At 40.6% G+C, this 15,135-nt stretch overlaps 2 protein-coding genes across 2 annotated transcripts in view; one reads left to right on the plus strand and one right to left on the minus strand.

Moving 5' to 3' along the window:
- The window catches only part of LOC105193437 (discoidin domain-containing receptor 2), a 167,809-nt gene extending 155,369 nt beyond the window's left edge, over nucleotides 1-12,440 (minus strand). Inside the window, exons 1-2 of the mRNA XM_011157872.3 lie at nucleotides 11,779-12,440; nucleotides 9,955-10,052 (exon numbers count right to left, since the gene is read on the minus strand). The gene's annotated coding sequence lies outside the window, so the exon portion shown is untranslated. The remainder of the gene's footprint in view (nucleotides 1-9,954; nucleotides 10,053-11,778) is intronic.
- Nucleotides 12,441-12,762: 322 nt separating this feature from the next.
- Nucleotides 12,763-15,135, plus strand: part of LOC105193438 (discoidin domain-containing receptor 2) — a 206,924-nt gene continuing 204,551 nt past the window's right edge. The window contains exons 1-2 of the mRNA XM_026135908.2: nucleotides 12,763-14,196; nucleotides 14,991-15,028. The gene's annotated coding sequence lies outside the window, so the exon portion shown is untranslated. The remainder of the gene's footprint in view (nucleotides 14,197-14,990; nucleotides 15,029-15,135) is intronic.

A 15,135-nucleotide genomic window follows, 5' to 3' on the forward strand; every position in this document is an offset into this window, starting at 1 on the left:
TGTCTCGATTTTGTACCCGAAAGTAGACAGAGTGGACCTTTCGTGACATATCGTGTGCAAAGTTGATTAATTACTTGTTTGCGCATCGAGAACGAGAAGTACACCGCCCCAAGGATGCAGTAATATTTAGTATACGACGAGATCGGTTTTTTTTTTAAAGATATTTATCCGCAAGAATTATTTCGCAAACACAATGTAAAATAAATAATATCATACGGAAATAAACTGTATACGTGTCTGTCGCATCTTACGACATAGCTTCGCCAGGTGCAAATTTTTTCCTCAGTTTAAGAGTACCTCACGAATTCAATCTTGAAAATAAATTTATCTTAAGGATCACCGCGTATAGTTCCTATACAAACCGCCTGCACTCCTGTATATAGCATTCGGATAATGTGTATGATATTTTCAGCTTAGACGTAAGTACTGGCGCACATGTGCACGATTATCCAGCAACGACCGATCGCGGGATAAAGGCACATACGCATAATCCTTACGGATCTGCGGGTAACAGATAGAGGCAGAACCAAATGACGAATCCAACGACCATCGATTATTCTCCCCTCGCGTAAGCCGTACGACGGCCGTAATCGATGCAATATTAATAAACCGCGATTAGCATGTGCGAAAAATGGATCGTGCGCCGATCGCCCATGTGATTAATGATCCCGCGCCGGCGTTATACCATTAATACCTCACGCTGCCTTCCGAACGCAGTGAATCGTCGAATCGTAAAATTAATAAATGATTCCTATCGGCATACACGTTGATGCTCACGGCCGATCATCGAAAGCGAATTGATATCATGCACGCTAAACGCTCTACGGAACATTGATCGATGTACAATGGTCGAGATATTTACCATTTTCCTACAAATAACAATCTATTGATGGTTTGATAGATTCTACCTACTGATAGATTGAGAGAGAATATCAACTATCGAATTACAGGAAGCTTTATATCAATTGACTAAAGTAGATCGATGCAGATAAATATCCTTTTCCTTGTTTTTTTCTTTTACGAATCGGCACTATAGTCGACAATAAGAAAAAAATATAATGTGTCACTATTATCATAGGAAAAGACCCCTTTAGCTGAAATGGAGTTAGCACCAGATTCGATAATTAGAGATAAGCTCTGCCATTAAAAACGTTAAATATCATTTTAAAGGTTAACGATATCAATAGGTCTTTTCCTATGATAATGACACATGTATTGATATGTGTGTATTGGTATGTGTGCTTTAAAAATTTCTACAATTCCGAAATCCATTTTGTTTGCATAATTTCGCACTTTAAACAATGTTGTATGTATAATCGGTGTACGTGTACAGAAATAAATTCATTCGGAAAAAAGTGCCATTTCCATTGTATTTCATGTAACTAACTGCACTATATCCGGATATTTGGGAAACAAGTTTGTGTGGTATAGAGTATACAGGATACAATAGCGAGCTTAATAGTAGCCCGTGGCCCTGAACCACTGGTATACTCGCATAATCCAGCTGGATAACAATTACAGCAGTGACCCGCCCGCGGTGCATAGAGAGACGGAGAAACAATGCTACAACAGTGACAGAGGTCGCGTTAGATGGGAAAGCTGGATATGACGAATCCGCGACAATCAATTATCACGACGCAACCGCGGGGTCCGAGCGGGAATGCGCGCCTAATCCTCGACTGGGACGTGGATGCAATATTAATAACTGGCGATTAGGGTTTTCGCTAAAATATACGCTATTCGTCGCGTCTCGGGAATAAACAAGGTTTCGTGAGTTCCCTTCCGTGTATCGGGGATCGTTGCTCGTCGATCCTCATGGACTCACGGCAGATGCGTGGGTGGAGCGACGGATATCGAGCACGCACACGTGTCTCGTCTTCACGGCCTTCGCACCGAAGAGGGATTACAAAGGAAGGAACCGAGAGGGCGAGCAACGAGAAAAGAAATAAAGAACAATAACCCCGACGCGAGAACTCACGCGCTCTTACTTTAACATCCCCCTCTTCTCCTCTCCTCTCCTCCGTTCTGTTGCGTCCTCCACCTTGATCGAGCAACCCTCCCTTTCGCGCGATCCTGGACGTGTTCGTAATGATCGGGTCGGGCACCCACGGTGCATGCAGAATCGTCTTGACAGGCTGAGAATAAATTTCGCGTTGATTTCTTTTTGATCCTGTGAATGCAAACTCGGATACTTGCGCGCGCGCGCACATTCGACCTCTCGCTTCATTTTCTTGATATCCTATGTAGTTTTCGAGATTTATCTTAGGTATAGTTGGTATGCTGATTTTCCATGTTGTTGACTTTGTTTACTTTCGTCATTGTATAATGATTTGTCGCTGATAGGCGGATAATAATTGTTGAAAAGTCATTTCGTTTTTGTTCCCTTCATGGTCAAGCATGATCGTTTATCATCGGCTTAAACCGCGACCGTTTGCAGTAAATTGCACTCCGCGTTGCAGCGTCATGCCAGACGGTGTTATAACGTTTCCCCTCTTTCCTACCGCCAATCAAAGCCGCGGAAATTGACCGTCTAACGCCCGCATACTGTATACACCTTTTTCCATGTGCTGCGCGCTTTTTATCCAAATACCGTGTATCGGGAGGCGCGATGAAAGTGTAACGTCACCTACACACACCGTGCATGGATCGTCGATAACGTCCGATGCGTTCTCATCCGAATTTAAAGCTCCAGCGCGTGCGGCGAAAAAAAGGGTAAAAGAGAACGGCCGATTATTAAATACCAGAATATTACCGGTCATACAAATAGAATTCCATTAAATCTCGGAGAAAAAATCCGGGATTAATGTCACTTCGATCACAGACCAAATGGCGATACTTTATGTCGCTGTTACAAAGAACATAGTTACTTTACGAGTTACCGAGTTTTATTACCAGTATTACGAGTGCATTACAGAGTGTAGTTTCAGCACCGCGGCTTTACGTCCGACTTATTAATAAGACTATTATTGCATCTGTATATAAAAAGTTGTAAAAGATTACTGGTGAATGGGGGGAAATAAATTGATATATCGAAAGTAGTAAAAGCGAGACACGTGTAAACTACAAAGGAAAGTGGTTCCCGAGGCAAAAAAAAAAATCAATCACTCTAAGCTCAAACGTATTGCTCGTTCGCCGATGTGACCAACGAGGTGCAATGGGTAAATCGATTTGTTTGTTACCTGACAGCGGTGCAACGAAACAGACGAGCAGACGTTTCGCCGTTTGGCAAACAACCGCCATCTCGTTGCTCGCAACGAAGAGAGCCGTTCTAGTGCGTCAATAGACAAATAGTTGGCGCGTTGCATTTCAAGCTAATGCACTCGACCATTCCCTTCCGTGGCTCCGCTCCGCCGTGGCGCGCGGGGAGCACTGTCCGGATATCGAATCGCGTACACCGTGTTCGGGGGACTGTGCAATTCGCGAAAGAAGTACTGACGTCAAAGAGAAGCGTCTGTTTGAGACGACTCTATATACAGACCGTGTGCTCGTGGCCACGAGCACGTATATGAATTGAATGTGTGCGTTTGTGTCTATACGGGTGGTGTGCGAGCCAGCACGCCGAACGAAGCACGTCGTTCAATAAACGTATCGCGCGGAGTTATTTCATTTTCGACCGACTCATGTGTAAAATATCAAATAAAACGCGCGGAATGTTTGTTTAAGTGGTCGTTCGTGGTCGCGGGCGTTCCGTAGCGGTGGCGGCGGCGGATGCAGGGGGTGGCAGCACAGCGCGACGATAGGAGGTGGTAGGCCGGGGTGGATTTTCGACGCTACGTGCGGGGGAAACGTTAATATCGCGCTACCGGGTTTGCAGCGAGTTGGCGGGTTCACAAAGTGAGCGAGTGTTGACACTAGCCGCTCATTCCACCCACCCCTGTTTTCCCCTCGTGCCCTCCCATCCTGTCCCGTTCCATCCAAGCCACCCTTTTCCAGTCTGCGCCCTGCGCCTTCCGTGCTACCTCTGCCGGCGGCGCAAACCACCCCTGCCGTCGACCACATCCGCCCCTAGCGAAAGCTCCGACCAAGTTCCCCCTCACCTCTGAGCCGTCCTTTCCATCTTTTTTCTCTCCGCCACCCGAGAGTGTACGTGGGTCGTAGCAGTTGCCGGCAATATCGGTTCAGCTTAATTACTTTCATGAGCTATTTTTTTCTTTTGTTTTTCTTTTTTTTGCGAAGGCAGTGCGACGCTTCGGTCAAAGATAGAGTCCCGCAGGTTGATTGTTTCGCATTCGCTGATTCAACAGCGAACGCAATACGTATAACTTCAAACTTAGCCAAGAATAAAATAAATCACATAAAAGAGAAAAACTAATATAGAAGCATTATAATACTCTCTCTTAAATCCTGTAGCACCCTTGACACGTTAACTAAGCTTTTAATGAACATTCACAGAAGAGAGTACTCTAGTATTTACGCAATACGGCACTTGCATATATATATATCGAGGCAAGAGGCCGCGTCTACGAAGTCGGCCAACATGGTCAAAGAAGACGAAATTAAATTAATATAATCCGTACTGGCAGCACAGCCGTGCATTCGAGCTTTACCACGACGGAGGCAACAAATTATAATGCCATAATTGAAAATGTTCTGTACTGCGTGCGAACGGCGCACATTGCCCCTCTGTGCCCGGCGTGGTACGAAAATTTCAATTTCCCGGTCCTCGTAAATCTGAGGTGAAGTAATTATTGTATTCCGCCGACGCTTTCTTAGACCCATTCATACCCCCTCCCCTATTTCCTCGCAAGGAAAAGCATTTTGCGCGTCAGCTCGACGACCATGGGCTCGACGACCATGGGCGTAACTATTTCGTTGCTCTTTTCCGACGTGTTATTACGCGATAATGTTCACCGGAGCGAAACGTGGCGGCCTAATAAAGGGGAATGCACTGCTTTTAGATAATGAACGGCTTCATGTTATGATTTCATTGAAAGAAAATTACTCTGAAGTAAAACAATTTATTTTGAAATTTCAGACCATTTAAAAGAAACCTTGTGTGATTCGACTATATTGCAAATATTTTTATTTTTTTTATTAAGTTAAAAACGTATAACGAAATTTTTAGAAAGAAATCAAATTAAAATTGATTATAATTGTTATTAGTAAAATTAATTTGTGCACAACCATTAGTGATAACTCAAGGATCTGATATCTTAGAAATAAGAAGTGAAGGAGACTTGACGTCGTTTAATTACGCTCGCGCTAAACATGATACTTGTATAAGAGAATGAGAATGCTTTCTAACGAGGTGGAAATTTATCAGCGTTTGCTATTATAAAATGAAAGGGACGATGTCATGGTTTGTTCAGTTCTGAAAATCATCGCGTACTTAGACTGCTCTTAAGCGCGTAAAGCGGCGTCTTGCCCGATTCATGGTCGGCCGCATTCAAAAGTTTCTGTAGAAGCGTAGCTCGCCTCGGTCGCTTTTGCTGTCTCGTTTGGCGGGTCATTTGTTAGGCGCAGACAGCTTTTACGTGCTCGCCGCATTTAATTTCACAATGCGTTTTAACGACACCACACCAGCATTGAAACGCCGCACAAACCGAATCAATCCCTCCCGCTAGCTCCCCGCTCGTTACAAAAAAATACACGGAGCAAAGACACGGACTGTAGATGTTTGAAAACTTGCTATTGAGGCAATGGTGTCGCCGAGAAAAAAGCGGAAACTGCGAAAATGAAAATGTTAAGCAAAAAAAATAAAAGATAAATTTACGAGGAAAAAAATGTGTCAAGAGAGTGTTTTAAGAGCTAGCGATACTTTTTCTCTCGCGTATTTGACATTGCGCGATATTGGCTGCGAAGATCAACAATTCGCGCATAGTAGAAGAAACCGGTGTTACGCCAATGAAATTTCTCCTTTCGAGAGTACAACTCTGTTCAAACTTTGCGCCGGTGATTTCCCATCCCGCTGGCCCAACGCCGATTAAGCAAATTAAATTTCTTCCGGAAATACCGACGAAGAAATCACAGGCCCTACCTCTGTACCTCGGCGTTTTAACGTCATTAGTGCGAGACCCATGCATTGTATCGACCGGTGGAATACCGTTCCGAGGAGTGGTGCGAGAGAACGGATGAGAACGAGGGGGAAAAAAGGGTTCTGATAGAGGGTGGAAACAGGTGGGAAACGGTCGTGAGTCTTGCCTTTTATTCCGCGGACATCTCGTGAACACTTTACGAGAGCTCTTTCCAAGCGGTATCGACCTAACGGCGCGGCGTTTCAAAGACTCATTAGAATGCAATCTATATTAGGAATCTATTGTACCTTTAACTTGTCCTTCTTGGGACACTCGAATAAAAATTCTCTGAAATTAAAATAAATAAATTCTCAAATAAACTGCGCCTTATCTTCATCTTGTGCTTTAATAAATTCAAAGCATCAATCCTGCCTCTATTTTCTGATGTTATAGATACTGTTCGCGGACATAATGAGACACTTTCTTTGTTGATGAAACTTTAACAAATAAAAATTAGAGATGTATCGATGTAATAACTGTTTTTGTTATTTTTATATAAATATGTATGACATGATGCATATTGTATTTTGTTTTTCATACATAAAGGGTTATCGACTTGCGTGAGTCTGCATAATTAGTTGCATATAATTTTAATAAATGATGACAAAAATGTGTTGTTTGTTGTTATTGTTGTGTCTGAAATATTATTGTGCGACCTACAGTATAGAGGGGCTTCCGCGACGAACCTCGACTTGCCCTACGCGCTTGCGGTCTAGCATGCAATTGATTTATCGATCGTTTTCTCGCGACGGCGGTGGAGTTTACCACAAGTATTCGTGTACAAATCCCAATGTGGATCGTTCTCTTGTAGTAAATTTAAACCTATAAATAATATGCGCGACATCGATTGTAAAAGCTAGTAAGAGAGATAAATATCAAAATCTATTTGCAACGGTACTGTGCGATCGTTTTCTTCTTACAGAGAAAATCGAAAAATATTCGATACAAGTAGACACTGGACGGTGTCCAGCAGCTCGTTGTGCGTCGTTAAGAACGGACGACAAACGGAGAGCACGTGCTAGAGGAAAGGCGCGGCGACAAATTCAATTTCGCGGAATTAGCTAGCAGTACATGCAAATTGGCACGAAATGAACTCTGTTATATTGTATTAGACGTCCACCTGGAATTTCGAAGAGAAAACAGAGTAGAGGCCGTGGAGAGGAATGGGATAATTGAGGACCGAGACATGCAGATCCGCTAATGAGAGGACCTCGTGTGTCCTGAACGACTATACCGTCGCACTTTTCAAACGCCCTTCGTCTTCTTCGTCTTTATCTTCTACCTCTTTTTTTCGTTCTACCACGTCTTTCTACCAATTCTCTGTATCCGCATCGTCCATCGCTCGCGAGTTCTTTCTTTTTGCGGTTCTACTCCTCTCTGTCTCTCTCTTTCTCTCTCTCTCTCTATCACGAACACGGTCCGGGTTATCCACGACGGGAAAACGTTTCTTGGCATATATTTAAGTTTCATGGGAACCCCGCCGCTTTTCAGTTCATTTGCCGCAAATCCATGATCTTTCTCGCTACGCCCGCGCCAAGATATCAGGATATATCCCTCGTTCTCTTGAATCCGCAGCGATCGCGGAGAGTGAGTAAGTAGTCTTGTCCGGAAGAAATTACGGCGATTCTTCATCGCGAGATCTCGCTTGTTCTCCTGGTAGAATCCCCGCACCAATTCGCGCGAAGCATTATCAATTGAAATCTGCTTTAAGCACGCCGCGCCAGTTACAGGTTGTTAAGAAAGTTCTCCGTCGTAAATTTTCGAGGGCGTTATGCATCAGACCAAGTGATCGCTCAGTTCCGGGAAGTGGTTTAAGCAACGTTCTAATTAATGTTTTCTTTTCGTATTTTAACGGCCAGGCTAACCGCACCTGAGAAACGTTTCTCATGATTCTTAATACCTTCGCGCCATTTAAAAAGTGGCGTGAATGGCGTCAGAGAACCGTTTTCACATAGGATACCTCGCTAGCTGTGTACTTAGTAATTATACCTACAACGCGAATATCACGAAGCTGATACAACTCTTCTTCTTTTTATCAGTCATTGAAGTAATAAAACTAATCGTGGACGTAGAAATAATTGCCACGCGATAAAAGAAGACTACAAATGAAATTTCAAGTTGAGAAAAAAATGAAATTAGCAAATGTGAAAATAATTACGTCGTACGTTGCAAACTTCGATGTTGATGTTATCGTGGCTTCAAATAAAAGATAATAAATTTACGCGGCGCGAAACAAAAATAAAAAAAGCATTAAAAGCTACCGACACTTTCAAATGCGGACAGATACACTTATTATCGATAATATAAACGTTCGCTTGAAAAGTTGCTGCGTCGCAATCTCCGACACGATATCCGCTCTTATCTTGCAGAAATCACCTTCATCTGCGTACCGCGCACCTCATGCCTTTTCCATCTTCTTGTCCGTGAGCTGGAAAGACGGCCACGGTACGCTGGAATTCCGGATTGGCCACGTCGGTCCCGCATTAGTCTCGTGGCTAATTAAAACAGGTAATGCCTGTTTGGTACGTTTACGCACACCGAGCTGAATCGTCTGCACGTTAATTTTTTTCCTCTTTTCTTTCGACGGACGACACAATATCTTGAAAGAGACGGCTCTTATGCATCCATGAGACTAGCTGTACGGCGGCCGTCTCGTGTGTTAATTAGCAGTCAAGACCGCGCGCTTATTTCGATCTTACTAATGAGTATTTGAGTAATGCGCGCCACCTTTTCCTTTTCCGCAGTTATGACGCTGACATATTTCTTTGCCCAATGTAAATTAACGATGATTATTAAAAACCGCCATTAAGCGCGAGCAGTGTAAAAAAAAGTAAATTTACCGACCCATAATAAGAAATAAGAAACTATCTCTGTCGATATATGCAAAATTATGCTCTGTATATCTGTATATCTTTACCTTCCAGAAAATTAATTTCGTTAGCAAAATTAGCACTTTGTAGAATAAATTTGAAATTTGAATTCAAACATTCAGCACGTGATATGTCTAACTATATAATAATTGCTCTGGCCATTTCATAAAATAGAAGGAGTTGTACTAATTCGCGAATAGCTGAGTCAACGTTTCTGTAGTAAAACGCGTTACGTTTTAAGCGAACTATCGTCGTAACTATGGTATAGCTATATAGCTAGATTTGCTTCAGAAATGATGTCTCGCGATAGTGCGATATCATTTCATAATGTATTTCGTAGATAAATTAAATCCAAAAGTTCTATATCTTGCGCTATTTTCAAGCTATAAATGATCAATGCTATTCCAGACGATTCGCGCGTTAAGATCGATAACTATGTTCATACTTGCTACTATTTATAATTAATATGCTGATATTTTAATTGACTTTCACAAATACACGATATTAATTTTTCCTATTCAGCTTTTTAATGTGTAGATAATGTATATTCTAGTTATTTCTAGATCTATAACAAGTCAATTTATTCTCTAAATCGGATTCAGTATATTATTATAAAAGACCGTAAATAATCTGATTTCAATGTTATATTTATAACTATATTAATCAGTGATACATGCACTGACTCTAATCAGTAAGAGTATCCCCTTCTTAATCACTGAAAAACTAAATTGTCATTGATAATCACAGCTAGTGTAGTGCTAAGTAGCACAAATTAATAAGATTTAACTGATACAGATTTAGAAAATAATATTGACAAATCGGTTACTAAAGTGTCTTTTAAGAACACATTACTGAATTTCTTTTTTTAAAAAAGATTAAATAATTAATCTTTGCGTATAAAAGAATAAATTAATTGTTGAACATTCTTGCACAGCAAAAGAATTACCGAGTCTATTTATGCGATGCTAACAAGTTCGCAAAACGAAGTGGGGAAACCGCACGAGACCATTTTGCTCGCACATAGATATTGATTTGAAATACAAAGGACAGAATTCTCGATGTGTACTTACCTTATACGATGTTAAAACGTCTTAAATTGGCTGTTGGCACGTTCTCTCGACGCTCGGCGATCGGCATTCACTTCCACATGTTGCACACACTCTGTCATCTGTAATTATTAGTATTTAATTATGATACAATTTAAACAATATTGAATTTCATCACTGAATTATTTTTACTATTTTTGTCTCTCAATTTTTGAATGTAAATACTAATACATTATAAATTACATTACAAATAGCAATTAAATAATATCGATAAATTATTAAAATTTCGTTTTTGCGAGCAAATTGTAAAATCTTTTTTTTTTCAATGAAAAATTAAGTGATTTATTATTCACTGTACGTAAAAAGAATCATTTGATATAACGTTCTCGTATATAAAAAGAATTATTCAATCTATTAGATTAGCGCAATTGAAATGGTTCTAAAAGTAAAGGGTCCATTATTTTTTTATAATGTATGCAGGTAATTTATTCAACGTATTGTTTATTTAAATGAATGCATTGTACCTAATGTATTTTTAAATTATACATTTCTTCTTCGTAAAAATCCTGATTTTTACTTTTGAAAACGTAAACGATATTTCTTCCAATAACATCAAAGTTCTACGTATCGTTTCTCTGGTACAAAATTTACTGAACCGTTGTTGAACTGTGCGTTTATGCTGTTCTCCCCAAACACGATGCACATTTCGCATAATTTGAGCAGCCCAAGTTCAAATTTACACAACATGATCGTCCAAGTATCTAAATTTCCCAGGTTTGTTTAGAGTATACATTTAAAGTTTTTCAATTTTTTTTTTAATTATAAAATTTTTAAATAACATTCCTTTGTTTTAAAAAAACATATATAATTTTAAAGTATTTTTGAATTTTTATGTTGCAAATGTTTTTTAAAATGACAGTTCTATAACAGTTTACGTCAAATGCTGATTTGAAAATAATATTGCGTAAAAGCTTAAAGCTTATTGCATCGATTTATTTAAAATTTTTCATGCTAAAAGTTCTCAACGTTGTCGTTTTTTTAATTTTACATTTGATTAGTATCAAGGGCTTTTTCTAAATTTTATTATTTCTGTTTTGTCAATTAAAAAAATTCAATAATTTATTTTATACATAAAAATTCATAAATATTTAAGACAAATTTTTTATTAAAAAAATATAAAATTTATAAAAGACTTTATACGTTTGTAAAAAATTTAGACAAGTGACTAGTATTTTTTTAGTCGTTCTAGATAGACGTACGTGTATTTTTAATTGAGATATGATAACATGGATTAATCATATTAATCCAAACAATTTAGACAAGTGACTGGTATTTTTTTAATTGCTCTAGATAGACATATGTACGTTTTTAATGAGACATAATAATTTGAATTATTCATATTGATCCAGACAATTTTTCCTGATTTTTGTTAATTTGAACATGTACAAAAAAATGTTTCAGGTCATATAAAGATGCAGCCATGAAAAAGTATACAAAAATTTTTCAAGATTTTTCAGAGCCCGAAAACCCTTTGGAAAACAACCGTTTAACAGATAGTTTGAAAAGGCAGGAAAAAACAAGATAGTCTACGTAAGATTAGCAAGCAATCACTGATTTATACATTGATTTTAGCTCGGAATGGAAATAAGAGAACACACACAATATGCGTTATAATTGAGCAACCTCTCTTAAATAATAAAGTCTATTACATTTGGTTGTATTAACCTAATATTTATACAACGTGACTCGAGGCTTGCAAAACGGAATAAACATGCCACGCGATACTGACCCGTGCGCACGCACAGATTGAATCGAATTGAATGGAAATACGATGAATGAGACACTCACCTTACACCTCGAGACATTCCGAAGCCGTTGTTTACACGGACGCTTGGCGCTCGGTGCTCGGCGTACGCTCGATGTTTTTGTACAAACAACGCTCAGCGTGCCAGCCCTGCCACACGCACAAGGTTACCGCGCCATCATTCGCACAGCGGACTCGAACGGATTCGGCAGCCACGCAATAGACACGTCGCGTTATTACATTCATTTACTTTCGTTTCACTCGACACGATTACGACGCGACTGATCAATACGATTCGCGGCGAGACTAACGCCATGGCGAGACTCGAACGGTTCAGCAGCTAAGTATGCGATAGTCGTTTGCCCAGGCGCACATTAAAACGTAGCGCAGGAATTTCATACGTATACGAGATCACTTAGATCACCACGCTATCATTCACGTAGCGAGACTCGGACGGCAGCTACACGGTACGTCGCGCTGTTACACGAAGTGAACGCCCGTAACCTAACCGTTCCCCGCGACATCGACGATCGTCACTCGACGTGATTGACTAGTCATTATGAATCGCGGTAAGACGACCGACACGACGAGAGCAATTCGCGAGGTACAGCGGCCGAGTGTACATTGAAACGGAGGACGACTCCGGAAACGTAGCACAGGAATTTCGTAAATGCGTCACCGCGCTATCACTCACACAGCGAGACTCGAGCGGGCCGGCAACCGCGTGAAGTATGCGGCGCGTCCCTAAATAAGTTTACTTTTGTATCACACGACGCGATTGGCTATTACGATTCGCGGTAAGACTGACGTCACGACGGGACGCGGGATTTAGCGGGACGGGACTCGAGCTCGAGCAACTCGGCAGTCGTTAGCCCGGGCGTATGTACGCTGCGACGCAGGAGACGCAACGCTAGGACTTTCGTACGTACACAAAGTCACCGCGCTGTTATTCGTACAGCGAGACTCGAGCGAGCCGACGGTTATATACGCGGCGTGTCGCGCTGTTTATAAACACTGAACTCCAGTGACACTCCAGTGACCGAACGATTCTCCGCGCAGTCCGCGCATTGACAAATTGTCGCCCGACGTGATTGACCGGCTATTACGATCCCACACAGCAGACCTCATTCAAAGAACGGTCTGCAAACGTCTTTGGAGCGTGTCCGTCCTACGAACGTGTTTATTTGCCTGTGTTGTATGGAATTCGCGAGTGTACCGAGATAAATGCTTGACGCCGCGGCTCACTCAGCACCAACGCTACACGCGAGACGCGAGTCGTTGACGTCAGAAGCGAGAATCGAAGCGACACGATATATCGAGCTTTTGTCAACGATACTCTGTCTGGCGTTTCGCGCATTTCGAGAAGTTTCGTACGTTCAAGGTGTGTCGCGCAGGTGATACCGAGCTTTCGTTTTCACATATATTTACGCATTTTCGGTGGGGACGGTGTCTCATCCTTACGTGCACATTACTCTTCTCATATCTAGCTACGAAGTTACAGAAAAACTCGCACGTTACCGCGGCAACATTACTGACGCGGCATTCAAATTAATTTTGAGGTTACTGGAGTTTGTCGGTCCAGCGCCAAGTAACATCGCGACGTTCGAACGATAAGTATAATCATAATCCTATAATTTCGCGTTTGAGTCTCCGTCAGACAATTTACGTTACGACAAATAGAGCGGAGAATGAGAGGAGGAAAGGGGGAACGGAGGAGAGAGAGAGAGAGAGCAAGATAAAACGTCGATGAATTGTTAACGCTGTCCGTTCGAGATTCTTCCGTTGTCGGGTTTGCCGAGCGAGTAACATCGTACGACTCTAGACTTTTCGCGTTACTCTTTCGCGATGTAATAAAAGCGTGCGTCTTGTCTTACCGCGAATCGTAACAGTCAATCGCGTCGAGTGAAACGAAGTAAACGCATGTAGCGACGCGCCGCATAGTTCACGCGGCTGCTGGACCGCTCGAGTCTCGCTGTGTGAGTGATAGCGTCGTGATCTTGTGTACGGACGGACGAAATTCTTGTGCTACGTTTCCTGAATCTTCCTGCATCTCAATGTACACCCGGCCGCAGTCGTGAATTGCTCTCATCGTGCGGTCGTCTTGCCGCGAATCGTAATGACCGGTCAATCGCGTTGGATGACAATCGTCAATGCGCGAGAAACGGTTAGGTTACGAGAGTTCTCGCTGTGCGAATGATAGCGGGGGGGATCTTGTGTAGGAGCATACGTATGAAATTCTTGTGTTGCGTCTCCTGCGTCTCCTGCGTCTCAATGTACGCGTAATGTACACGTATATTAATAAATACCGGAGTGCCGTGTAAACTGCCGCGCGATTAATTAACCACGTTTTCACGAGTGTCGAGTGCTGTGTGTTGTGTGTGTGTGTGTGTGTGGTGCAATGAAGGAAGCTGAGAGGAGGTGGAGGCCTGGGAGGTATCAGGCGACGGCGGAGCAACCTCGGGGTGAGTTTATTATTTAGGCGTTATTTGCTACTTGCGCAATTAGTTGTTTACTCTCGTTTATTTGAGTTTCAATCGAAACAGTTTATGTAAATGTTGTAAATCAGAATTAAGGAACATATTTGTATATATGTGAAAATATTTCTAATTAAAAAGAAGAAAGAGTGAGAGAGGAAATATTTTTCGTGGAAATTATATAATTATTTGAGTAATTATTTTATTAATTTCGGAAAATTAATTATTATATTAAATTTTGAAAACAAACTACCTGCGCAATTAATTGTTCACTCTTGTTTATTTAATTTCAATCTAAATAATTTATAAACGTAAACGTTTAAAATAATAATTAGAGAGAAATACATTTTTACATGATACTTTATAAAAATTTATAATTAAAAAGAGAGCGAGAGGATTTTATTCAGAACTGTATAATTACTTTGTTATTTTCGAGAAATTATTTTATTAAATTTAGGAGACAAGCTACTGAATTAAGCTACGAAATTAATTGTTTACTATTTGAATTTCAATCTAACAGTTTATATGAGCAGTTATATGTTTTTAAATAAGAATTAAAGAAATGCATTTTTATATATGAAAGTTTATAAGAGTTTATAATTAAAAAGAGAGAGAAAGAAAGAAAATTTTTTAGAAAATAAATTATTTTGTTATTTTCGGAAATTAGTTATTTTTAAATTAAAAAGACAAATAAAGAATTCAACGTATTTTATCATTTATTTTCCAAAATGTTGTTTTCTCTTTTGCCGCTATAATTTAGATTTTATATTTGTATTTTGCAGTTACATCGTGATCAACAATTCTGCTGCGCATCGTACCGGTGAGTCGCATGCTTACTTATTCATGGGATTAAATGAGTGAGTTTATGCACAATTCAAGATTCGTTATCGAAATTCGATAAGGAATAGTCGCACAGCTGCACACGAC

This window comes from Solenopsis invicta, chromosome 9 (genome assembly GCF_016802725.1).
Source record: "Solenopsis invicta isolate M01_SB chromosome 9, UNIL_Sinv_3.0, whole genome shotgun sequence".
Taxonomy (NCBI): Eukaryota; Metazoa; Arthropoda; class Insecta; order Hymenoptera; family Formicidae; genus Solenopsis; species Solenopsis invicta.